We start from the raw sequence: 25737 nt of genomic DNA, 5'->3' as shown, positions 1-25737 counted from the left end.
AAAACCGGAGTGATATCTCATTGAATGCACCTTTGGAATGTGCATCTGACGATACAATTGCTTTTGACTTGCGTTGCATACTTCTTGAAATATAGCGGAAAACAATTTCTTTCCGCAACTTTCTGCGAATGTTCCCAGTATCTTCAGATGATTTAAGGGGCCGTTCAAGTATTACGTAAGCAAATGTTTAGCCATTTTTGACCCCTCCTCCCCCTTGTCAGCAAAACTCTAAACCTCCCCCCCCCCCGTCCCCTTGTCACCAAAATTTCGTCATCACTGCCCCCTACCTTCTAACGCATATTGGTGGGATCAGAAACGTACGCGGGAGGGGGGCATAGGGGACTCGTGTGCCTCCCCCCCCCCCCTCCCAGACGAAGAAAAGTTATTTTTTTTAATGAAAAAAATATTTTTTGAAAAACTAAAATTTCGAAAGAAAATACCTTTATATGTTATTATAATCGATTTCTGTTAAATTCAGTGCTATTTGAAAGGTAAGAACTCAAAATTTATCTCTAAGAAATTCATTGTGACCCACCCTTTAAGCCATATATGGTAAACCCTTGAGCCGCAGACAAAATGTAGGTTATATGATATGGCTTGCCTCCTCAAACCCAATTTTGTAAAAATGAACTAGGCGACACAGATCGCTTAAATGACCCATGGCACAATTCCAGAGCATTCAAGTGGCCATGGCACATTTTCATATCACTGAAGTAGGCCCGTGGCACATTCAAAGATCGCTTAAGTAACCCGCGACACAGTTACAGAACACTTAAACGATCCGTGGCACATTTAGAGATCCCTTGAATGACATGTGGCACAGCTTTAGAGCACTTAAGCGGCCCCCAGTGAGGTTCTACATCACTCGAGTTACCCGCGGAACATTCCTAGATTACTTAAGTGATCCGTGGCATGATTACGGATCACTTGAGTGATACGTGGCATAGTTCCAGAGCACTTAAGCAACCCGGATATATTTCCAGAGCACTTAAAGGAAGGATCCGTGAAACATTTAGCGACCATTAAAGTGGGTCTGTAGGGGACTGATCAATAGGTAGAATGTTAGTTCAGGTGCCCAATAACTATCGAAAGGTTTTTCCGTTTTTGGCGCACCGAATAAGATGCCATTAAGAACATTTCATATCTTCATAAAGGGTGATTTATGACGTAAGCATCACCCAAACCCCCCTCCCCACTTGTCATCAAAGGTCAGCAAATCGGAAACCCTTTCCCCCCCCCCCCTCGATGCTGACGTAATATTTGAATGACCCCAAGGCTGGGGTTACACTATAAAAGTTATGTAAAAGATCTTTGATAAAACTGGAAAAATGTAGCCAATAAGCGTATCGGTTACATTCGAGCGAATGTACGCAACAGAGTTATTGGTTGTTTTTTTTTTTTTTTTTTTTTTCAAGTTTTCTCTCTAAAAGATCTGTTACAAAACTTTTATAGTGTAATCCCAGCCTAAAAGACGGATTCCCCCTTTTAAAAAAAATACGTTTTGAAACTTGTTGGAAAGAAACACGGAGTTGGCCCGTTTGCGCGTATCCCATTCCACCAAACTAGACATATGGTCACTGTATTTCTAACCGGCATTTGTTTGATATAGTTATCAATCGGTTATTGTTGTCAGAAACCCTATCTTAGAGGAGGTATAGAAGGCCCTATACCTCCCCTAAGGTCCTGATGTGATCACATTAAACGGCACGCACTGTGTTATATTTTCATAAGTCATTCAAACAATAATTTTCAACTATAATTTTCATTATCTATTCTGGAGAGGTGAAATCACACGCTGTAATGAATTTATGTTTCGAAATGCGAATTTATTGGTTATGCATGAAACGTATCGCACTAGTCCACCTTTTTTTTTTTTTTTTTTTTGAAGAGTGAGCTTTAGGATTATGTTATCGTCAGATAATATATACGAGTATGTATCGCATTTTCATTGAGCTAGTACAGGAAAAGAAGGATGAGGGTAAGCTGTGAACAAATGAGAAAAAAATGGATATTTTGAGATAATTCATTAATGTGACAATCTCTGCTTCCCGAAAATGTAGAGAGAAATGTTGAGCACTAAATTGAAACTCCGGTCGCACTTCTAACTAAAAGAAAATCTGAGAAAAACGAAAAAAATATCAGTAAATAGGGTACTCGAAGAAGTTAGAGACAGTCATTAGTAACACACACTCATCGGCTTCTCGATCCCTCATTACCTGTTAAACTAATGATCTGTCATATAACACGCCCGATAAAATCTCGTATTACTCTGGTCAACGTGCGGAGGTACCAATACGGGCAGACATTCGAGAAAAATAATTATAAAAGAACTCGGGAAGGGAGTAAAAACAGATACTGAGATTCGTTGGCTCGCCATCGGACATTATGAAGAAGTAGATAAGAAAAGAGACAACGATAATTAAAGGAAAACTTTTTCTTTCCTACTCTTTTTAAAGAGAGAGAGAGAGAGAAAGTCACACACCCAGAGAGAGAGAGTATAATATCATTTCTCAAAGTGGTTTTTCTTTTCTTTTCTTTTTCGATGCGACGACAATGTAATCGCTTTTCGGATATTGCCTTATCGCCATTGCTGAAACAAGAAATTCTTCGCGTACAGTATGTATCAATGGGCAGACAGTACATGCAAAGAAAGCCTACAACTACTTTTATTTCTGATAAGGACACTTCTCTAGAGAAATCGTCATTAGATTTCGGAATATCGGCTTGCAAATGAAAACTCATCCTCTCAGAGTAGTTGAAGTTTCACTCTAATTATTATCTTTGTGTCCACCCAAAAAATTTACGATCATTTTTTGTTGTTGTTATGGATGGACTAATATCTAATTGAAGATAATTTTTATTTAACCAAGACGTTTTTCTCACTTTATCATCACTTACCTATATAATGCTCTGTAGCAGTGGTTCTCAACCTGGGGGGTCATATGGCCCCCCTTGCAATCATGGGATATTCTAAGGGAACCACAGGTGAAAATCAGATGAAAGGAGCCACATAGAGCGAAATAAATCTTTCAAGTGAACTATGATGACAAAAAATGTGACTACTTTCAGAATCCGACAGCTGTCCATAAAACGAGGTCCATAACCCAAGGGCCCATTCGAGCAGGGCCGGAGGACCTCATGTCCATGACCTACGTGATGAGATCTGGTACTATTATTTCAAGTATAAGTACACTGGCTTCCAAAAGTTAGTGCGCGACGGCTTATATAACATAACGATACCACTTCAATCATGTCCCTCTGGGTGAGAGAGAGAGATAGAGAGAGAGAGCGAGTGAGCAGGAGCGGCTTAAGCGAGGATGCAAGGGGTGCGGTGCACCCGGGCGGCAGTCTAGACTTTGGTTCAGTTCAAAAGTATTAAAAATGTCGCAGTAAAAATTCACATCACGCACACTTTTGAGCTATGCCTCGACAACGTAGATGTTGAGAAAACTTGAGGGAATAGACAGGGCCGGGATCGTGATACCGTCAAACCGAAAGATACCCAGGCCACAACGCTTATGATTTCACCAATAAGTGCTTAAAACTGTTAGAATTTCTTGTGAGGAGCAGCAACAATTTCAAATCAATTGCAACACTTTTCAGGATTTATGTGCTCCCGAAACTGGAATATTGCACTATTATATGGAGTCCACACAACAATCTAGACTCACTGATGCTAGAAAGAGTCCAAAACAAATTTTTGTGTCACACGTTTTATAGGCAATTCCATGTCTACATTAATGGCATAAGTACTACTAAAAACTGCAATGTTTTGTTTATTCATTTTCAATCATTAGAATGCCGAAGTTAGTACTTAAGTAGTTAGTTAGTACCGAAGGTAATAGTTACCTTCACTTTTTGTATAAAATTGTAAATAATATAATTGATAACTGCGATCTTCAACTAGTAGATTTTTCTGTGTCAATTGGAAATAGGCCTGTTCGGCGGACTTATCGACAGCCTAAACCCCGAACAAATATTTTGCGATGATCCCCTATTTTTAAGATGTGCAATAATCAGTGCGATGTGATACCCGATACGTTCAATTCAACTATAAGAGAATTTCTTAAAAGTTATGTGGGAGTTTTGAATGTTCAAGTTATGCTTTTTCGTATGTGTATTTCCGCATACCCAAGCCACATCGCGTCAGGGCCCCAAACCAGATTTTTCATCGGAGCCCTTCTACAGTTTATAGTTGAAAAAATGATAAGAATAGTCTCGGGCTGGATTTCTGTTCGCCCCACCCTCACAACAATTCCTAACAAAAAAAAACTTTTTATTTGTAACAGTGATTAGTAGTTAGTTAGTAATTATTAAAAGTTTTTCCTAAAAAAATTGTTTTTTTGGGAAAACGCGGCGATGCGTGCGGCTGCAATGGATCGTATTCGACCAAGAGCCGTCCATGTACTCCATCACAAGGAGGACAAGTGGCATTTTGGTTCTTTAACCTAGTATTTTTTCCAGAACGGTCAAATGAAGGCAAAGGAATAATTCGGCTTCTCACTTGTCCGGTCCCTGGACCACCAAAAACATATTTTTGACATAAATTTCTTAATAAAAACCAACCTCGTTATTTTTATTAAGAACGATAACATAATACTGGACCAAAAAGCAGAAAAAATCTGCTTTAAAGGCGGGATGTATGGTCGCAGATATTTTGTACAATAAACAACGTTGTGCGGCTTTTTTCTGAAAAAAAATGTTTATCTCGAAATCCCTCAAGTAAGAAGGACTGTAACTGTAAGACCAGACATGATATAGGCTCTGTCCCAAGAGGGATATAAGCCTTTTACCCCGAGAGTTTGGACCACGCTGGAGAGGGAGTAAGAAGGACTGTCAGCCTCCCGCCAGGGTCACCTCTAGGTACGGCACACGAGGCTTCGCACCCGGTCGGCAGGTAAACTCGAGCCGCTCCTGCGAGAAAGAGATGGTTAGTGGAACACAAACATTGGTACTCGGGCATACAGTTCCTTCATCTAAAGCCTTTGGTATTGTAGTAGTAATTTCAGAAATTGTGAAGTAATTGCAGAAATTGTGTCACTCAATGACGCTGCAACCATGGATGTGTGTGCACGGCTCCAAAAGTCGCCTTCGGTCGCCCGAACACAGGTCTTCTGACAGCTGTTGAACTTGTTTGGAATTGTTTTCATAATCGGTATATTGCTATAGCAGCCAAACGGTAGACGCACGACCTCCACAACTGTTACATCCATGGTTGCAGCGTCATTCGGTAACGCAATATCTGCCATTACTGTGCGAACGCACAGCGTGCATGAACAAGAATGAAGTTCACTGAGCTCGAGCTCAGGGTAGGCGTGGTGATGTTTTGGGAGGTCTAATTTATTGTGTAGTTGGGTCGTCCCATATTTTACACAGACTTATTTTCCCCATATAATTCGGCTCTTGGAAGGGATAATCACCCACCTTCTGGATCCGTGCCTGATCCAGAGATGAATCTTATTTATAACATTTTTGTTCCTTATAAAAATTTAGTTAAATTCAGTTCGATATGTAGAAAGGTTCTCGCTCTTGGATGAGGTTGGGGGGGGGGGGGGAACCCCTCTGGATAAGAAAGGAGGGGGGGAGGGGGCGGACACCCGAAAAAAATATGGTCCGAAGGGGGCCCATGGGCTAAAAAAATTGAGAAACACTGCTCTATATAGTCATATTCGATTATTTGAGCGTCGGATCTAAAAAAAATGTCGTAAGTGCAAGTAACTGAACATCGTAAACTTTTTTTTTCCTTTTCAAACCAAGCACAACTCAGGTCTATCACCATCTATGAGCACACAACTCCGGTCTATCGAGGTGGAAAATGTACTACCGAGTGAGTTGTGACGGAAGTGTATGTACCTGACAATGTATAGATAGTGTTGTCTGATTTTTCAGAGCTGCCATATATATTTCATAAGCGAAAATGAGTGAAGTGTAATGATTGGCTATTTGTACCGTTGTAGGCCAGTTACTCTCTGTAAGAGTAACTGGGACTTTTTAACAGGGAGATCGGCTCGCATTCACGCCTCAACGTTGGGGACCATGGAAACCAACTTCACTACTGTGGCGCCGGTGGGATTCAAACCCGGGCTCTTGCGACGCGAGAGTCCGTCACTATGACCACTCTACAGTGGCTCACATTTCAATCCACCAGCTAGTGATTTCACGTGCGATTTCACTACACGTGCCCGCACATTCCAACACGTACCAATTCGTTAGAAGTTCCGCGAAGGAATATGGACGAGGTACATGTGTGGTTTAGTAGTAGTAGTAGTTAATGATTTCATCTCACTCGTTTCACTCTCGTGATTCGTTGTTAAGAAAACCGTTTGATTTGATTGGTTCATTAAATATGGTTGGTCCTCACTCGTTATTCCAGCGAGAATGAGCCCATTAGAGACTTGTCAGCTACTTAGTTTCGATGATAGCTGTTGCGAGCCTCACACACACACACACACATAAAGCATAAAAAAAAATTCTGCGTGTTGACGGAAATGATTTTAACGAGAGCCGAGAATTCATTCGAGGAATGCACGTGAAGCTTTTCTCGGGTACCCACCCATATTATATTAAGTTAACGGTAAGCAGAACTAAGCTTTGAGAGTTAATAATGTTTCTTATCCGCTTGCCAAAAATACGCTGTGCAGATACAAATACAAGTATGGATGTGATACATTTATAAAATATAGCCACCCAATTAAAAATGCAATTACAACTTGCGATACTTTTAATTTAACTGATCTATAATATTTAGGACAGACGGAAAATATCACAATGAAAGGAGAGAGAAAGTCGTGATGGCCTCGGTTGAATAAGTTTACACTGATTAATACAAACACAATACAATTGCCTCGCTCGTGTTAAAGAAAATTCACGGCTCCTCTCATAACCGCAATTGATGAGACGAGAGATTTGACTGTAACACGGTCGCATCGACGCTAGTTATTTGTTTACGAATACATATATCATCGATTCAGAATTATTGTTCCTTGATTCAGATGCAGAAATTGGATCGTTCCATACTTTTCATCTTCAAGCTAACCTACTGTAAACAATAAAATTCTGTTACAACGAGAGGTCACAATCACCTGGCAAATTTTCGTTATGACGGATTTCTTGTTATAAGAGTATTTCAATTTTTCGCTCTATCAGGTTAAAAATTTTAGAAAGTTCGTGCTGTAACTGCATTATTATCGTCTCTTAGCTCATTTCGTTCTAATATAAGCAAATTGGTCGTGATATTGATTTTTAGTCTCACACCAGCTGATTCTCTACGACGGAGATCCTCAACCTATTCCTAGTTGTGAGCACTGCCTGTATTCATCATCAAAAGAAGAGCACCCTTTTCGGCAAGACCGCCATACCAATTCATAAAATCAGGATGATTTCAATCCTAGAATGCAATTTGTACAAAATGTTTACTTGGAACGTTGATCAAGTACTCGCGAGCACGAAATCAGATACTAGCATGGAGCATTCTGATTGCTTCAGGGAAGAACTGTGATGCTCGCGAGCTACGAGTAGAAGATGCCTGTTCTACGCCGTTTTTGTATAGAATTTCGTATTCTCGAAACGATTTAGTGGATTGGCCAAACAATTTGAGTTCTCACTTCTTAATTCCGTGGATTAGACTCGTTAATATTTTTCTGCTGATCGTATAGTCAGTTCTTTTGGCATCATTTGTTGAGCCGTTTAGAAAAGGCTTCGAACTGTAAGTTCGGTCAAATAAGCTCCGGCAGTGACCGTGGTCTCTTTGTCACCGGAAGAGACAAAAGTCAAATAGAATCGTCGCATAACGCATGTGTATAGCGAGAAAGCCAAAAAATATGAAGGTTGGGGGGTAAAAAACGTGACTTTTCAGAGTCCTTTTTTGCTGGACATACTTCAAGTAATGTTTACAAGAAGCATGTGCGATGATAAATGATAGTAACCCATGCTCTAAGTTCAATTCTTCGATAGAGAGTAAAAAAAACCGACCTCTTTATTGAATTTTTTTTAACGTTATAGTGACAGCTGCATAATTTTTTAACTCGTTACATCCTAATAGTTTTTATATTTTTCACATCAGACATTTGACATTGAACATTAAAGGACCGGACGCACTCCGCTTCCCATCTCAAGGAGATATCAAATAACCTTCATTTCCGATTCCAGTAAAAATTATGCATTAAAATTATTCTTCGTCGAAAACACTGGGAAAAACGGGACATTTTTGTAATTAAAAAAAACGGGGAGAACAAAAATACATGGGAATAAAATATAGATCACGTAAATGATCATGTCGGAGCGTCCATTAAATCGTGTTTTGAGCGCTAGCTAAGATGGGCCATTCAAGTATTACGTCAGCAGATTTTTTGCCATTTTCACCCGCCCCCGTCAGCAACATTTCGCCAGCTCTGCCTCCCCCCCTGCTTACTCAGGAGAGAGCCATGGGGGTTTCCTGCCCCCCCCCCAGGCGACTAATAAAAAATTTCCTTTTCAAAAAGTTATAATATCAAAATAAATACTTTTATACGTTGTTGTTAAAGTCAATTTCTGTTAACTTTATAGTGTAAGAATTCACTATATTGTACATGTTGATTTAAGATGCTTTATTATATAAATTTGTAACTATTAAAATTACTATGGGTTAAACTTTACTATTTACATCGCAGTCGAGTATGAACATATCCGGACATTCCGAAGCAAAGCCGCTTGTAAGTTACTCTTAATGCAGCTTTGTTCCGAAGTCTCCACTCTCTCTGTTCGTAGTACACATATACTGTACATATATAAGTACACACTCGCAGCATTCACAGCGACAATCATGGATGACTAACGCCATCTGCTGGACTATTGGTTGCTATACAATAGTATCGCTACAGACTATCCCCCCCCAGTGAGTAGGGCGAACGATACATGAAATTACTGCGAAATATATACGCATATAAGAGTAACGTGAAATACTGTATTTTTTTTCTTTGAATTGGTTACTAAAGATGATTTGCATTACGTGAAGCTAAAAAAAATATATATATATATATTCTACGAATTACATATATATAAAAAAAGATAGAACAAAAAATTGTGTTGTATGCATAATAAAACATTGATACATAGATTGATTATGTATAGTTGCCATTGATTACTGCAAATGTGGCAACATATCTTTTAGGAAAGTGAACTTTTCGTCCATATCGAGTTGTACTTTTTTCAACTGATTGTTCAGACTGTTCTGCTATTGCAGGTTCAGACTGTTCTGATGGTGTTGCAGGTTCAGAATGTTTTGTTGTTGTATCTGAATTTTTCTTTTCCACAAATGCAGGTTTTACGCGATCAATTGACACTTTGACTGTTCGGTTCGGAAGTTCGATAGTCACTGTCTTGTCATCTCTGGTGATCACTTTGTGTGGTCCCGTGTAAGGCTGCGATAGTGGTGGACGCACAGTATCTACTCGCAAGAATACGTGTGTGCATTCTTTCAGAGATGGATGGACATACATCGCTGTTTTACCATGTGCTGATGTAGGCACAAGCTTTAATCTACGCATCTTTTTTTTGAGTTCCGTCACGAAATTCGGAGAATATGTTGTTAATGGCTTTGAAGAGTCTGTGAGAATATCAGCTGGTAAACGTAATGAAGTACCGTATACAAGTTCTGATGCACTAGCTCCGATGTCTGGTTTTATTGCTGCTCTGATACCTAATAGCTAATAGCACTATGGGTAGTGTATCAGTCCAGTTTTGATTCTCGTGAGCTTTGATTGCCGATTTTAAATGACGGTGGAATCTCTCAATCAATCCATTGGATCTTGGGTGAAAAGCTGTCGAGCGAATTCGATTTGTGCCAAGAAAATGATTGAGTTCCTTGAATAGATTTGGCTCAAATTGCCTTCCTTGGTCCGTAGTAATAGTAGAAGGGCAACCAAATCTGCTAATCCACCCCGTAAATAGTGCTTTGCACACTGTTTCGGCGTTGATGTTGGGAATTGGGACAACTTCAGGCCATCGACTTTATCTGTCTATGATGGTGAGACAATATCGCATTCCTTGTGACATAGGAAGGGGTCCTATGATATCGATATGCAGGTGTGAGAAACGTGTATCTGGAGTTGCAAAGGTTCCTAGTTGTGCTCTTGTGTGGCGTTGGATTTTGGACCTTTGACATTGTGTACACTAATAGCTTAACAGATTTCTGCATATGGGGCCATACATATCGGGCAGATATCAGTTTACTTGTGGCTGAAACTCCTGGATGGGAAAGGTCATGAAAATGCTTAAAAACTGTTTCGCGTTGAGATTCAGGTACGAATGGTCTAGCTATACCTGTTGACATGTCGCAATAAATATTTGTATCACCTAGAGGAAATTGTATCATTTTTAATTTTAGTGAAGTGCTTCCTTTTGGGTAATTTTGGATTTCAGGATCAGTTGATTGAATTTTAGCAAATTCTCTGAAATCTAAATCTGGTGCTGATGAAACTGAATCTATCTCAATGCAACTTAATGCATCAGCTACAACATTGTCGGTTCCCATTTTATATCTTATATCAGTTGAAAACTGAGATATAAAATCAAGTTGGAGAAACTGTCTTGGAAAGCATTTTTCTGGTTTTTGTTTGAAAGCAAAAATTAATGGCTTTTGATCTGTAAAAATTGAAAAATTTCTGCCCTCTAACATGTAACGAAATTTTCTTATGGTAGTATAAATTGCAAATATTTCTCTATCATAGGTTAACCATTTCTTTTGGGTGTCTGATAATTTTTGAGAAAGAAATGCTATTGGTACCCATGTGTGGTCAGTATATTGCATTAATGTGCCACCAACAGCGTTATCAGAGGCGTCAACTGTAATACAAAGTTGTGCACCTGGCTTTGGATGCTGTAGCAAAGTGGCTTGAGCCAATGCTTGTTTTGCATCGTGAAAAGCAGTTTCAGCCTCAGGGTTCCACTGTAGTTTATCGGCTTGATTGCATGATTTTGTTAGTTTTGATTTATTTTTATTTTGTCGACCTTGAAGAAATTTAATTAATGGAGATAATATTTCCGCGGTTTTAGGCACGAATCTCCTATAGAAATTAAATAATCCTAAAAATCTGCGTAATTGTGTTACGGACGGAAAAATCTTGTATTACTTTAACGCGATCTGAAAGTGGTGTAATTCCCTTCTCTGAAACGTTAAAGCCTATGAAATTAATGTTTGTAACACCGAAGATACATTTCGATGATTTAAGACTTAAACCATAATGATCTAGCCCAGCGTTTCTTAACCTTTTTTTTGCCCATGGCCCCCTTTAAAGCATATTTTTTCCTCGTGGCTCCCCTGTCTTACCCAGAGTCTTCGACCCTCATCTAGAAGCAAGATCCTTTATACGTATTGAATTGATTTTTTCAGTGAATTTATACTGAATGAAAACTTTGCAAATAAGATTGGCCTCCAGACCACTGGCCTAGAATTTATTGAGCTCCCCGCTAATCCAAGTTCTATTCAGGACCGTCTCAACATCATGGGCCCCCCTAGGCAAAATGATGCTATGGTAGTCCCATACTTGGCCAGAAATAAACAGCTTACATATTTCCTACTTATTTTCAAAATTTATTATACTATACAAAATATCATGAGGGGTGGGGCCACTTATGGACATGAGACCCCCTGACATGACCTCTCACAACAGTGGGACTGACAGAGCTGCAGCCCGGGTCTGATATGTTTTTCATCGTTTTTTGTTTTTTCACTCTATAATTTTAATATGGGGGGGGGGGGGTTGTCTGTGAAAAATCTAGCCAAGAGCCTGCGAAAACCCCCATCCTAGGGAACTTGCTGTAAAATGTAGGCAGCGAGGCCCGGATGGATCCATACCCTAAGAAGGCCCTGGTTTTATGGGGGGGGGGGGGTTTGTTGGATTCTGCAAGTGTATAGTCACCTTAATTTTTCTTCTCAGCTCTCTGCAGCCCTCCAAATCACCTGTCATGGTCCCTTTCTCCATTTTGTTCCGTGGCCCCCTTGAAATATCCCAGTACCACTAGGAGGCCATATGGCCCCCGGTTGAGAACCACTGATCTAGCCTATCGAAAAGTTCGCGCAGGTGTTTGAGATGTTCTTCCTCTGACTCTGAAGCAATCAGAATATCATCCAGAAAGGCATAGGCAAAAGGCAAACCGCGAATAACTTCATCAATGAATCGTTGAAATGTTGCGACTGCATTGCATAGCCCAAATTGCATTCTTGTACTTTCGTACAGGCCAAAAGGAGTAGTTATGGCTGTTTTACGAATATCATCTGAATGAATGGGTATTTGATGATATGCTTTAATCAAATCAACATGCGAAAATATTTTTTTTCCATGCAGTTCTTCAGTGAAATCCATAATATTAGGCACACTATACCTGTCTTTCACTGTTTGCGCATTTAGTGCACGATAATCACAGACTGGTCTCCAGTCTGTGCAATCCTTTTTTGGTACAAGATGTAGCGGAGAAGCGTAAGGACTTCTTGAAGGGCGCATATGGCCTAAATTAATCATTTGCTGGAATTCATCTTTTGCGGCACGTAAACGATCTGGTGCAAGTCGTCGTTGTTTTGCAAACACCGGTTGACCCGATTGTTTCGATATGATGCATAATGTTATGCTTTATTTCTACATTTGCACGTGGTGGTTTTGTTATCTCGGGAAATTCTTTAAGCAACTGATGATATTGAGTGTCGCCTGTAATCAGCTTGATTGAGTGAATTGATGCTGATTGAATTTTTGCTATAGATGATAAATTGGTTACCGAATCAAATATTTTTCTTAATTTTAGATCAGGAGTAAGACCGAAATTGAAAAGAAAATCTGCGCCTATTATTGGCGTGGACACATTTGCTACTAAAAATGGCCATTGGAATTTTCTTCGTAAATTCAAATCGATGGTGAGAAGTTTTTGTCGATATACATTAATGTTAGATGCATTTGCCGCATGTAAAGTGAATAGCACTGGTTTCATGCGATCGACAGAGTTCGCCGGAATAAGCGAAACGTCAGATCCTGTATCTATAAGAAAATTTATGTTCGTCTTTTTATCTGTTACAAAAAGGCGACGGGATTTTGTGGGCAAAGTGAATGCCGCCTCTACACTTTGCTTTCCGCGTTTCCCGAATTATTGTAAGTGCACGGTTGTTCACATTTTCGGGCATTTTGGCCAAATTTTCTGTGATAGAAACAAAACTGATTGTTTTCCCGACTGCGACTTCTACTTCTATACATAAAATTACGTCTGCCTCTGTATCGGAAATTAGGCCTTCGGCCTAGAGCTTCAATACGATCTGATAACTTCCTAATTTCGGCAATTAAAAAATTTTCCGAGGAACTTACAGTTTGAAAGGATGCAGAGAGAGTGCTACTGGCTATCGGTGCAACATTGTACTGATTCACTTCCATCACACGATCGGCGACTTCGGCTCGTTCATCCAAGGAGAGTGGCACAATGGCAGCCAAGATGGATTGCACGTGCGAAGGAAGGCGTTGCACAAACAACGGATCTAGAAATTCATCTGGAACTTTGTGTGGCTCCGCAAGGCGTTTCATGGAGCGGAGTAACTCAGATGGTCGTCTGTCACCTAATTCTTCACCTGCCAGTAATTTCCTGATTTCTTGTGTTGAACTGTGGCTTGTTCTTTTTATCAGTTCGGATTTCAGATGTGCAAATGAATCTTTGTCGTTTGGATTGAGAATGACATCGCGAACGAGTCCTGCAATTTCTGGTGGCAGAGTGGACACAACGTAATTATATTTGGTTAAGGAATTGGTAATTTCCTTAGGCACACCTAGTTTGAAACTCGCCTCCACCATATGAAACCAAAGGATGGGATCATTACTGTTACAGGCCGGGATCTTCACAGCTGTAGCTTCCATGGTTTTTCTTCTTTTTCTTTTTTCTGGTGACGGAGCTGTTCCGTGAGATAGGTCAGGGTAAGTTCTTCTTTTCGTGGGTGGCTCGTCCCCTGCTTCTTTTTTTTCTTTACATCTGTTTGGATGGAGGTATCGGGTTTCGTTCCGGTTAGCAATGGACGACTTTAAGTATGGAAGACTCCATGAAGAATATTTTCTTCGTGCGTTTTCAAACAAGGGTCACCATAAATATAGTGTAAGAATTCACTATATTGTACATGTTGATTTAAGATGCTTTATTATATAAATTTGTAACTATTAAAATTACTATGGGTTAAACTTTACTATTTACATCGCAGTCGAGTATGAACACATCCGGACATTCCGAGTCCGGATCTCGACTCTCTCTGTTCCAGAGTTGCCAGGTCCTAAAAAAATTTCCAGCCAAAATCCTCTTCAAAAATAGCCAAAAAGTAGCCCAAAATATTTGAACTTGTGCTGCCATCTATGAAGCAACAAGCGAGCTACAGTTTGACTATATTCTAGCCTGCAAAGGTGTGGCTTATAGCTCCCTTTTCTTGTTATAGTCACTATAACTCCCTCCCACTTTTCACTTTTTCGTAAAAAATATGTTTTTTTACCGAATAAATTGATTTTGAAAAGTTGCGAAAGTCAGGGCTACGCATTCTCTCTCCTGGAAAAACGGCCCAGAGATGGCCTGGAGTCTAGGCCGTCTTAAAAGCATCACGAGCCCCCAGGCAAATTGATTTTGCTCAGCCCTCTATCCAGACTGCAAATGCCTACTTACCAATTCACATGCTTAATCTCGCAAATCTTAACCATATCTCATTTTTATCCCACCCCCACCCCCCCCCCCCCCCGCTCTTCATTCAAGGCCTCCGTGACGTGCCCGGGTTGGCCCATGCGTCAAGACGGCACTGCCTCAAATTGTGCATAGCTGCCTACGAGATTTTAAAAATTAGGTATGGTCCCAGACCAGATTTTTCACGGTCTAGTAAACAAAAAATTTAAGAACTCTTCTGGGTTCCTGGCAGGGCCGTTTTAAGAGCAACATGGGGCCCCGAGAGCCAAGTGATTCCCTTCATGGAAAATCCCCGAAAAATACAACTACATCTCGATTTTCTGAGGCCCCTCTTCTCTTGAGGCCCCCGGGCTCATGCGTTAAGACAGAACTGGTTCCCGGGCTTGAGCCCTGCCAGCTCCGTGCTTGTAGAGGCTACGGTTTCTTTCACATACTTCTGTGGTCTAAACATGGCCCCCACAAAGGGTGGGCTGTCAAGGCTTCAGCCCTGGGACCCGGGATTTTCAACATTTTTTTTTTTCACGCTATAAATTCATCATAAACGGGGCCCGTGGAAGTGTTGTCAGGGGCCCCGCCAAAGCTCGCAGCCCGGGGTCCTGCTTCAGGATGGGGGGGGGGGCATGGGTCTAGATACTGTGTTTCCCAACCGTCGGGCCGGAGCAACACCTACTATAGCAGAAGGCCTCCGCGCGAAGCTCGTGACGTCACTGTAGTCTCCCATTTCCCTTAATGTTGGATATACTACTTCCCTTATATTACATTGGATATATTATAACCGATTGCCGCGGTAAAGGTTGAAAACCACTGATCTAGAGCCTAGGACAATTTCCCAAGTCTTTGTTTTACGGTCCCTTCAATTATTGGGTGGCAAAGGCATTATGGTTGAAAGTTCTGGCTTTCCATAGTTGGGTGAGATGCCCCCCACCCCTTCTGCCTTGTCAGGAAGAAAACACAACATGAAGTGGGGACTGAAGTGAAAAAGAAAAACTTTTTTCCTTCAAGCAAAGAAAAATAGGGAGAAATTCGCTATGAACACAATTTTTGGAAAAACCGCTCAAAAAACCGCCACCCGCCAAAGCCAAAAATTTCCCGCCGAACCGTTTTCAAACCAGCCCAATTTGGCGGGAAAACCGCCAATCTGGCAACTCTACTCTGTTCGTAGTACACATGTACATATATAAGTACACACTCGCAGCATTCACAGCGACAATCATGGATGACTAACGCCATCTGCTGGACTATTGGTTGCTATACAATAGTATCGCTACAACTTCAATACTATTTGAAAGCTAATAACTCAAAATTTCTCTTTAAGAAATTCATTGTGCTCCCCCTCCAAGCCTTTGGCACCCCTTCCAAAAGTCGATCCTGCGTGCTCCCCCGATTCTACAACATGGTACTGTCATAACATAATATAAGTCAAGCATTTTCCTCTTTACTTCAGAAAATGGAAGACAGATGACAGCATGAACATGAAACAAGCGCAACTCGACAACATAAATACGTTATTGCCACACATACACTTGGAACACACATTCCGGCATGTGCCGATTCGTTAGAAATTCCGTAGAGGAATGTGTACGAGGTGCATGTACGGTTAAGTAGTAGTAGTCGTAGTACTCCCAGATTGGGATTTCCTTTCAAGAATATACATAGTGAGCCCGACCACCACTGTCTGATACTCTGTAGTGAACTTTGCTATGAATGCACAGGGATAATTTTTCACATGAAAACAAACTGAACAGTGATAACAAGCGCCACTAAATTTTTTAGCTTGTGTTTCCAGTTTTGACCATCAATTAATGGAGTGGCATAGATTTCCGTTGCTAGTTGATGCGAATTACAGAGTATTGAGCTCTCGTCTTCATCATGGTTTCTCCAAGAGATTTTAATCAGAGATGTTAAGAGAGATTAAAATTTCCAAGAGATGTTAATCAGTGAATGTCAATTGCTCAATTTGAGTAATTTGGGGGGTAATACCTCCCTAGCCATCAATGCAATTGCATGGAATCATTGCAAATGTGTCTAGTCTTGACTATAGCGCAAGGTGAGCCCCACACCACGTGTGGTCAAGCTTTTCAGGAAAGAGTAAATAAATACACACAAATTATAAGATGTCATTAAGATTATTTCATATTTTCATAAAGGGGGGTTGATGATGTAATCATCATTCAAACCCCCGCCGCATCCGACCCTTCGTCATCAAAACTTCGGAAACTTCGACCTCCCCCCCCCCCCCTCCGATGCTGACGTTATACTTGAATGCCCCTACAGACAAACATCGTCTCAATGTACTGATCTCTAATTTTTGGATTTTCTCGGCAAAACGTTATAAAGACCTACGAAAAAAATTATCGTTACAATCCAAGGTCGTCGCGCTTTCATAAACGTTATAAGCAAGGTTCATTTTTTATTATTATCTATGAGAATCAGCCCGCACTTCCAATTATTCACGTTATAGCCAGGTTCGTTATAACAGAGTTTGACTGTATTTCAAAAAAGTTACGGCATTATCAATTCAGACAACTAGGCACGAAAAAAAAGTCATTTAGTGATCTCTCGCGGAGGCTAAATTGCAGCATTGGTTATTCCTTGTTTGTTTTAGTGCGTGTGTTAAAATATCCTTGGTGATACGAGACTGTTTTATTTCGGTCAGGCGTCTGCACAATATATTTCCGAGCCAAAGAAAGGAACGATTCAATTTTTCTAGCTTGTTTCGTGCTACTTGGTAATTGCAAGATCGCGTTGGGGCTTATCTTTTAGGGCCAGCAAGCACAGTGATACATCTGACGCTTATCCTTTGGTATTATGTTAACTTTCTTAGTGCAGTGTAAATATGAGGGTTTTCCTATGTGGCCGTCGTCGCTACGAAAGGAAGAAGAAAGACACTGACTTCTTGCCACTGATGCTGTTGCGCAAACAACGGAGCCATAATTAATTGTGGCGGTTACATCAACTGGCCCGGGTTAGTAAATGTCCCATTAGCTTTGTCCTCTTGGGTTAATTAAGTTTAGTGCTTTATCTTGTCACGCTGTAATGAAAATAGAGATAATTAGAAGCATCTTCCCCGAGTCACATAATGGAGGACAGCAAAGTCGACAAAAAGAGAAGCTCGTAGAAAACTCAGAGAAGTCAAAGAAGTGATCTCAAGGTTCGGATTAGAATTGCAAAAAAAATAAATTCAAACACATGTTATTTATGAAGCATAAACGTGTAAGAAATGTGTCTCAAATAACAACTTTTGCACGAACAAAAAATCCATGTAAAGTTTGAGAGCAGCAAGAGCTGTTTAATTCAGTGAAGTGTGTAAAAATCTATTACTCTCACTTATAAAGTAAAGTACCTCGAACCTAGGACGACAAGCACAGATTCGAAATTATAATTCGATGGACTAGGTTTTTTACGTTGTCAACGGCAATTACGAGATATTTCACTAACTTGATGCCTTGTATTTCGGCAAGTTGTTTGAAATATACCTTTTTTTTCGGGGGAAGGGTAGTGTTAGAGAAGGGGTATATAATTTATTTTATATCCTTTACTCCTCTTATAAGGTGATATTATAGGAATACAATATAAATAACAGAAAAATATAGTATTTCTCTCTCCCGGTTTAGCGTTCTCGGAGATGGGGGAGGGACCTGCACAAAATCGGAAAAAAGGGTCTCCTCGAAAAAAAAGTGATATTTTAGAGAGGATTTGATTATTTCACTGCGCCAGTTATGATACGGATCAGTAACGTTTATAAAACCCGCTTTAAAGGGTTAAACCGCTCAGATATTCCATTATATGAAAGTGTTATCAATTCAGTCTCCTCGGTCGCTCATTTTCGCTCGCAGGTGAACATTGCCTTTTAACACTGAATTTATTGGAATACTAAATTTAAATCTATTGTCACACATATTCTTCCACCTAATTCTATAGTAAAATAGGGGGGGGGGGGGAAATCGCAATAATTGGAAACACTTCTCACCAAAAAACCTCTCTCTCTCTTATTGGACAGAGATTTCAAAAAAAAAAACTTCTGTTTGGTCTAAAAATGTTAAACACTCGTTTACATAATGTCTACATAATGCCGTGGAAATGAGCCGTGGGTGAATAATTGAGAATTTTAATAGTGAAGGTGATTGGTTCAATCGTTTCTATAATACGAAAATCTAAGCAAAAAAAAAACGTTTTATAGAATCAAGCTCTGCAAGCCAAAAATGTTTTTGTCCCGATTGTGAGTTATCGTAACAATAGATTCTTACTGAATCAAATCCGACATTCTATAGAATGTCTGATGATTATCACGCAAAATATGAAATACGAACGCTTGCAACTAGACCAAACAAGCATATGATGGACATAATATAAACTTTAAAAATATTAACATACGTGCTAAATAACTTTTGCATAATAGATGTAAAACGAACGTTTGAAACCCGTACTCGGTGCTTTCGTTAAAACCAGGCATTCTATAAAATGCAGGATTCCATAATTTGCCAGTAAGGTATGTTTAAGTCATGGCATGAAATCGCAAACACCATACGCATAAATGAAAACCGAATTCGAAGATTTTAAAGTCACGTTTAGAAAGTTCTAGCTTTCGATACAGGACTTTCAACTAAAACATTATGAAGTGGAGTAGAATTGAACGGTCAGTGCATTAGCTATTAAATTGGTGAAGTTGTGAAGTGCTTGACCACATATTGTGCGGTAATATTGAGCATTGCTTTTTTTCGCTTGGATCATAAAATTGGAAGAAAAAAAAAAGAAGTTTGAATAGGAGAACTTGCTCGAGCTTAATAAAGAATGAAAACTTGCTCGTTTCATAACGTATGGGAAAGAATGAGATGTTTATTTCGAGCTCTCTCGTGAGAGAAAAAACGTTGGAGGAGCATTTGTTTCCCGTAAGTGTGAAAAATGAGCTTTCCCCTTGACGAAAAGAAAGGCCAACCGTCTACTACATCGGAAAATATGTTATCCGTAATACAAGACAATAACGGCATCGGCCCGAGAAGATCGGTTGGATTTATTTCGTGGCTCTCTCCTCGGCAATTTCCCGCAACGATTTCGAAAAGTATCTCGCAATACATTTTTCACTACAGTAAATTTTCACTGTCGAAAAATTTTCAAAAGTAGAATTCACGCAGGCTCGCAAAGAGGTTATGTATGCTCTTGTGTACGTCATATAAACCCAAAAATGTGCTGGGCGATTGGAGTGGTTCAAAAAGAATTAATTATCTCGAAAATTTAAGATGAATGAGCATTCTGATTGAAGTAGAAAAAAAAATGGCTATGCCCGTGCTTACAACTTGGGACTAATTTTTTACGTTTTCACATGTATCATAAATCTTTTCCATCATTTAATATTTCAAATAAGAACTTGAAAAATGAACCTTTTAAGAAAAGGTTATTGTATTGATAAAAAGAGCAAAACAATATATAGTAATATACCCCCATTTTCAATTCATTTAATACGAAAACGAATTGATTACACTTTCTATTCTCAGATAAAGGCAATAACACCTGTACACAGTTTTTTACTTTCCTTTTTCACTCAAATAAGGAGATGTTTTCTTCATTATTCATTCGCTTTGGTAATTCTCAACACAGCTTTTAAGGCTCAAAACGATGGACTGACGTCACACAATGAAGAATTAACGTTTTCCCATCGGACATTTGGATAAATTTCCTTATGGAAAGTATCAGGATTTTACGGGAAACGTTAAATTTTCGTCCATTGAAAATAGCCATGAAACAATTTGCTAATGAGTTAATTTGTAAACGAATAGATCGGTTTTTTTTAAATATAGAAACAATCGTTTTCCGCAGCCTTTATCTCGTCAACCCTTCGTCGTAGAGGTATGACTTTAATTTAGAAAATGCTCAAAATTATGTTCAGGAATCTCTCTGCACAAGTTTCAGTTTGTGAAAATACAGTGTATCATAAAATAAAAAAATCTAAATTTTTATACGGCCCTTCCCCGTACTCTAGCTTCCAATTAAAAAGTTGTTGCCCCTTGATGCCAATAAAAAAAATTCCATGTCTCTAAGTGCAATATTCGTTGGAATATTTGAATTCAAAATTTAGAGAAAAGTTGAGAAAGAAGAGCATAAATTAACGGACAATGCTCCTTTCCCTCATTTCACACATGCAGTTCTTTCCCAACTTTATCCTTCCATTACGACACCTTTACTTTTTCAAGTCTATCCTCCTAATTTTGAAAAAATATATAACTTTACTTACGTATTAACCTATTAATAATGAGATTGGAGTGGTTCCCATTTTGCATCATAAGCCCATATATGCGCGGAATTTTCCTGGCCATTCCCACCAAAGCGCTTATATGCGCGCTAGTTTTTATGCATAAGAACAAAACACTAGAGTACTATCATACTGTATAACACTATTAACTTTAATTTTTCATTGAACTAAGTAACATAAATTCTTTGTGTACGACATTTTGTTTTTCACTTTTTTCATTTTGAAATATTTCTAACTTTATACAAAAAAAAACTTTGGTGATATGGGGCAATTTTCCACTTTTTCGAATGATGCAAATGGGTTAATAACTTTAGATCATCCCCAAGATAAAATAACATTTACTTAATTCCAAAAATTAATAAAACAATCGGTAAAATACACTTCACCGATCTCGTTGCAAAAATTCTATAATAATTTACCCAATGAAATTAACTTAGCTTCTATACCTCCAGAATAATCGTGACACCCACTCTGTTCCCCTAGGGCAGCGGTTCTCAGCCGGTGCTCCGCGGCCGCTCGTGGAAAATAAAATAAAAAACAGCAATTTGAAAAAAAAAAATACGTATAATTACTTTAGAATAATAAAAATAAATCAGTAATTTTTTTTTGCTGAATAAGTAAAAAATAGGTCTACGGGAATTAGTAGGTCTACGCCATAGAAATTATATGCCACAAAGGGCTCCGCGAGTCAGAAAGGTTGAGAACCGCTGCCCTAGGGGATATAAGCTGGTTCGTCTCAGGAGACGTAACGGACCACTGTGGAAAACAGCTTCTATATCGACCTTTAAGAAAATCTATAAAACATACCTCTTCAGTATCACCCACATAGAACGATTCTATTAGAATATTCACCCCCCTCCCTTTGAATTTTTTTTTCTCTTTGTCTGAAATTCACGGGCCCTTATTGTCAATTCTAATCACCTTCGTAACAAATTCGTTTTCAATTTTCTCAAGCTTTTTTTTAATATTTAAAATTATTACCTCTTTTTTCATTCTTGTAAATATTTATATTAGGAATTCATATAACCCATTTAGATATTGTTTCCACCAAAATTGTCTCCGTCAACTACGTACAATATTTTCTGTTCTCCCCTCCCCTTTCATTTATTATATATATATATATATATATATATATTAGGGGGGCTCTGCCCCCCTGCCGGCTTTGGCGGCCAACCCCCCCCCCCACTTCTCTCCCGGACATATCTTGTTTATTTCGTCCCACTTCATCAGCGTGCTATGGAAAAGGGGAAAGGGACGTGTGAAAGCACCAGCCTACTGAAGAAGCGAATTTTAATGAAAATAATAATAAAACAACAAAAAACAAATGAGATTCATCAAGTATCCCCAGAAAACTTCCCAATGGGGGTCCCCAGATTCAATTCGCTGAATTTCAGTGGGGCCCCACACTGGATATATCTTGGGCTACCGATGTGTTGCAAATTTTACAATGTTAAACCACAAAAATCAATGAGATACATACAGGGACACCGAATTACAACCTGCCAACATTTCCATGAAGCCCTGACCTGCAAGCTTGTCGGACACCCCCCTGTGAGAATTTTTCATTTTTATCAATTTTACAACGAATAAAATCCAGGGCCCCACATCCAGTAGCGGGGACACAATACGCAGATTTTTAGTGGGGCCCCAGACTGGCTATATCTCGGGTTTCGGCTGTGGCGAATTCTACAACAGAAAAGAATGAGATTCATCCAGGGCCCCCAAAATCAAACCTGTGAACATGGGGCCCCCCGACTTGGAAGCTTGTTCGTCATCCCCCGGTGCGAGTGCCATGAAAAATTTTCATTTGTATTCGTTTTACCAACGAATAAAATCCAGGGCCCCAAAATGAAACCTGTAAACATGGGGCCCCCGACGTGGAAGCTTGTCGGTCATCCCCCGGTGCGAGTGCCATGAAAAATTTTCATTTTTATTCGTTTTACGAACGAAAAAAATCCAGGGCCCCCAAACAATTACCCGGGACACCAATTCGCATACTTTTGGTGGGGCCCCAGACTCGCTTTATCTCGGGCTTCCGCTGTTGCAAATTCTACAACAGAAAAGAATGAGATTCATCCAGGGCCCCCAAAATGAAACGTGTAAACATGGGGCCCCCGACATGGAAGCTTGTCGGTCATCCCCCGGAGCGAGTGCCATGAAAAATTTTCATTTGTATTCGTTTTACCAACGAATAAAATCCAGGGCCCCCAAAATGAAACCTGTAAACATAAGGCCCCCGACTTGGAAGCTTGTCGGTCATCCCCCGGAGCGAGTGCCATGAAAAATTTTCATTTGTATTCGTTTTACCAACGAATAAAATCCAGGGCCCCCAAAATGAAACCTGTAAACATGGGGCCCCCGACTTGGAAGCTTGTCGGTCATCCCCCGGAGCGAGTGCCATGAAAAATTTTCATTTGTATTCGTTTTACCAACGAATAAAATCCAGGACCCCCCAACCAATTACCCGGGACACCAATTCGCATACTTTTGGTGGGGCCCCAGACTGGCTTTATCTCGGGCTTCGGCTGTTGCAAATTCTACAACAGAAAAGAATGAGATTCATCCAGGGCCCCCAAAATGAAACCTGTAAACATAGGGCCCCCGACTTGGAAGCTTGTCGGTCATCCCCCGGAGCGAGTGCCATGAAAAATTTTCATTTGTATTCGTTTTACCAACGAATATAATCCAGGGCCCCCGACTTGGAAGCTTGTCGGTCATCCCCCGGAGCGAGTGCCATGAAAAATTTTCATTTGTATTCGTTTTACCAACGAATAAAATCCAGGGCCCCCAACCAATTACCCGGGACACCAATTCGCATACTTTTGGTGGGGCCCCAGACTGGCTTTATCTCGGGCTTCGGCTGTTGCAAATTCTACAACAGAAAAGAATGAGATTCATCCAGGGCCCCCAAAATGAAACCTGTAAACATGGGGCCCCCGACATGGAAGCTTGTCGGTCATCCCCCGGTGCGAGTGCTATGAAAAATTTTCATTTGTATTCGTTTTACCAACGAATAAAATCCAGGGCCCCCAAATTGAAACCTGTAAACATAGGGCCCTCGACTTGGAAGCTTCTCGGTCATCCCCAGGAGCGAGTGCCATGAAAAATTTTCATTTGTATTCGTTTTACCAACGAATAAAATCCAGGGCCCCCAAAATGAAACCTGTAAACATGGGGCCCCCGACTTGGAAGCTTGTCGGTCATCCCCCGGAGCGAGTGCCATGAAAAATTTTCATTTGTATTCGTTTTACCAACGAATAAAATCCAGGGCCCCCAACCAATTACCCGGGACACCAATTCGCATACTTTTGGTGGGGCCCCAGACTGGCTTTATCTCGGGCTTCGGCTGTTGCAAATTCTACAACAGAAAAGAATGAGATTCATCCAGGGCCCCCAAAATGAAACCTGTAAACATGGGGCCCCCGACTTGGAAGCTTGTCGGTCATCCCCCGGTGCGAGTTCTATGAAAAATTTTCATTTGTATTCGTTTTACCAACGAATAAAATCCAGGGCCCCCAAATTGAAACCTGTAAACATAGGGCCCTTGACTTGGAAGCTTGTCGGTCATCCCCAGGAGCGAGTGCCATGAAAAATTTTCATTTGTATTCGTTTTACCAACGAATAAAATCCAGGGGCCCCAAAATGAAACCTGTAAACATGGGGCCCCCGACTTGGAAGCTTGTCGGTCATCCCCCGGAGCGAGTGCCATGAAAAATTTCCATTTGTATTCGTTTTACCAACGAATAAAATCCAGGGCCCCCAACCAATTACCCGGGACACCAATTCGCATACTTTTGGTGGGGCCCCAGACTGGCTTTATCTCGGGCTTCCGCTGTTGCGAATTCTACAACAGAAAAGAATGAGATTCATCCAGGGCCCCCAAAATCAAACCTGTAAACATGGGGCCCCCGACTTGGAAGCTTGTCGGTCATCCCCCGGTGCGAGTGCTATGAAAAATTTTCATTTGTATTCCTTTTACCAACAAATAAAATCCAGGGCACCCAAAATGAAACCTGTAAACATGGGCCCCGACTTGGAAGCTTGTCGGCCATCCCACGGAGCGAGTACCATGAAAAATTTTCATTTGTATTCGTTTTACCAACGAATAAAATCCAGGACCCCCCAACCAATTACCCGGGACACCAATTCGCATACTTTTGGTGGGGCCCCAGACTGGATATATCTTTTGCTTCCGCTATCGAAATTTTTCAACGTTAAAGCAGCAAGAAAACAATGAGATCCATCAAGGGCCCCTGGAAATGAAAACTTTTTACTTAAACGTGAAATCTTCCCCGGGTACCCCGACCCTGTGTTGGGAGCACTGCTGTTGTGTGTGTATATTATACATATATATACCTCTCGGCATGGACCTCCCCCCCCACCACAAAGGAAGGGCTGACAGGGGCCACAACGATTCTTATCACTTTTTGATTTTTCACACTATAAATTAATCACAGAGGGGCCCCTGAAAAGCTGGTTTGGGGGCTCGAAATCTAAATTCCAGCCTAAGGGCTCTGCTGTAGGATGTAGGAGCCTCTTGGTACATGCACATTACATGGTCCCGATGAGTCAAATGGGTCCCGATATGTGAATATCGACCCAATATCGATATATGATATATGATATCATATCGATATATGAATATGAATGTACGATATATGAATGTGAATATCGATATATGAATCGAACCCACTTCCGTAACAGATTTCCGTCAATCAAAAATTTCACCCACTTCCGTCACTCGGTTGCTTAGCAACAGGCCCTTTTCGAGTTTGTTTGTGATTTTATATTATAGAATAGATATATATATATATATATATATATAT

Source organism: Pholcus phalangioides, unplaced genomic scaffold, assembly GCF_987345545.1.
Source record: "Pholcus phalangioides strain wild (caught in Gottingen) unplaced genomic scaffold, Ppha-v1.0 ptg000022l_1, whole genome shotgun sequence".
Taxonomy (NCBI): domain Eukaryota; kingdom Metazoa; phylum Arthropoda; class Arachnida; order Araneae; family Pholcidae; genus Pholcus; species Pholcus phalangioides.
Note: the sequence above shows the minus strand (reverse complement) of the source record.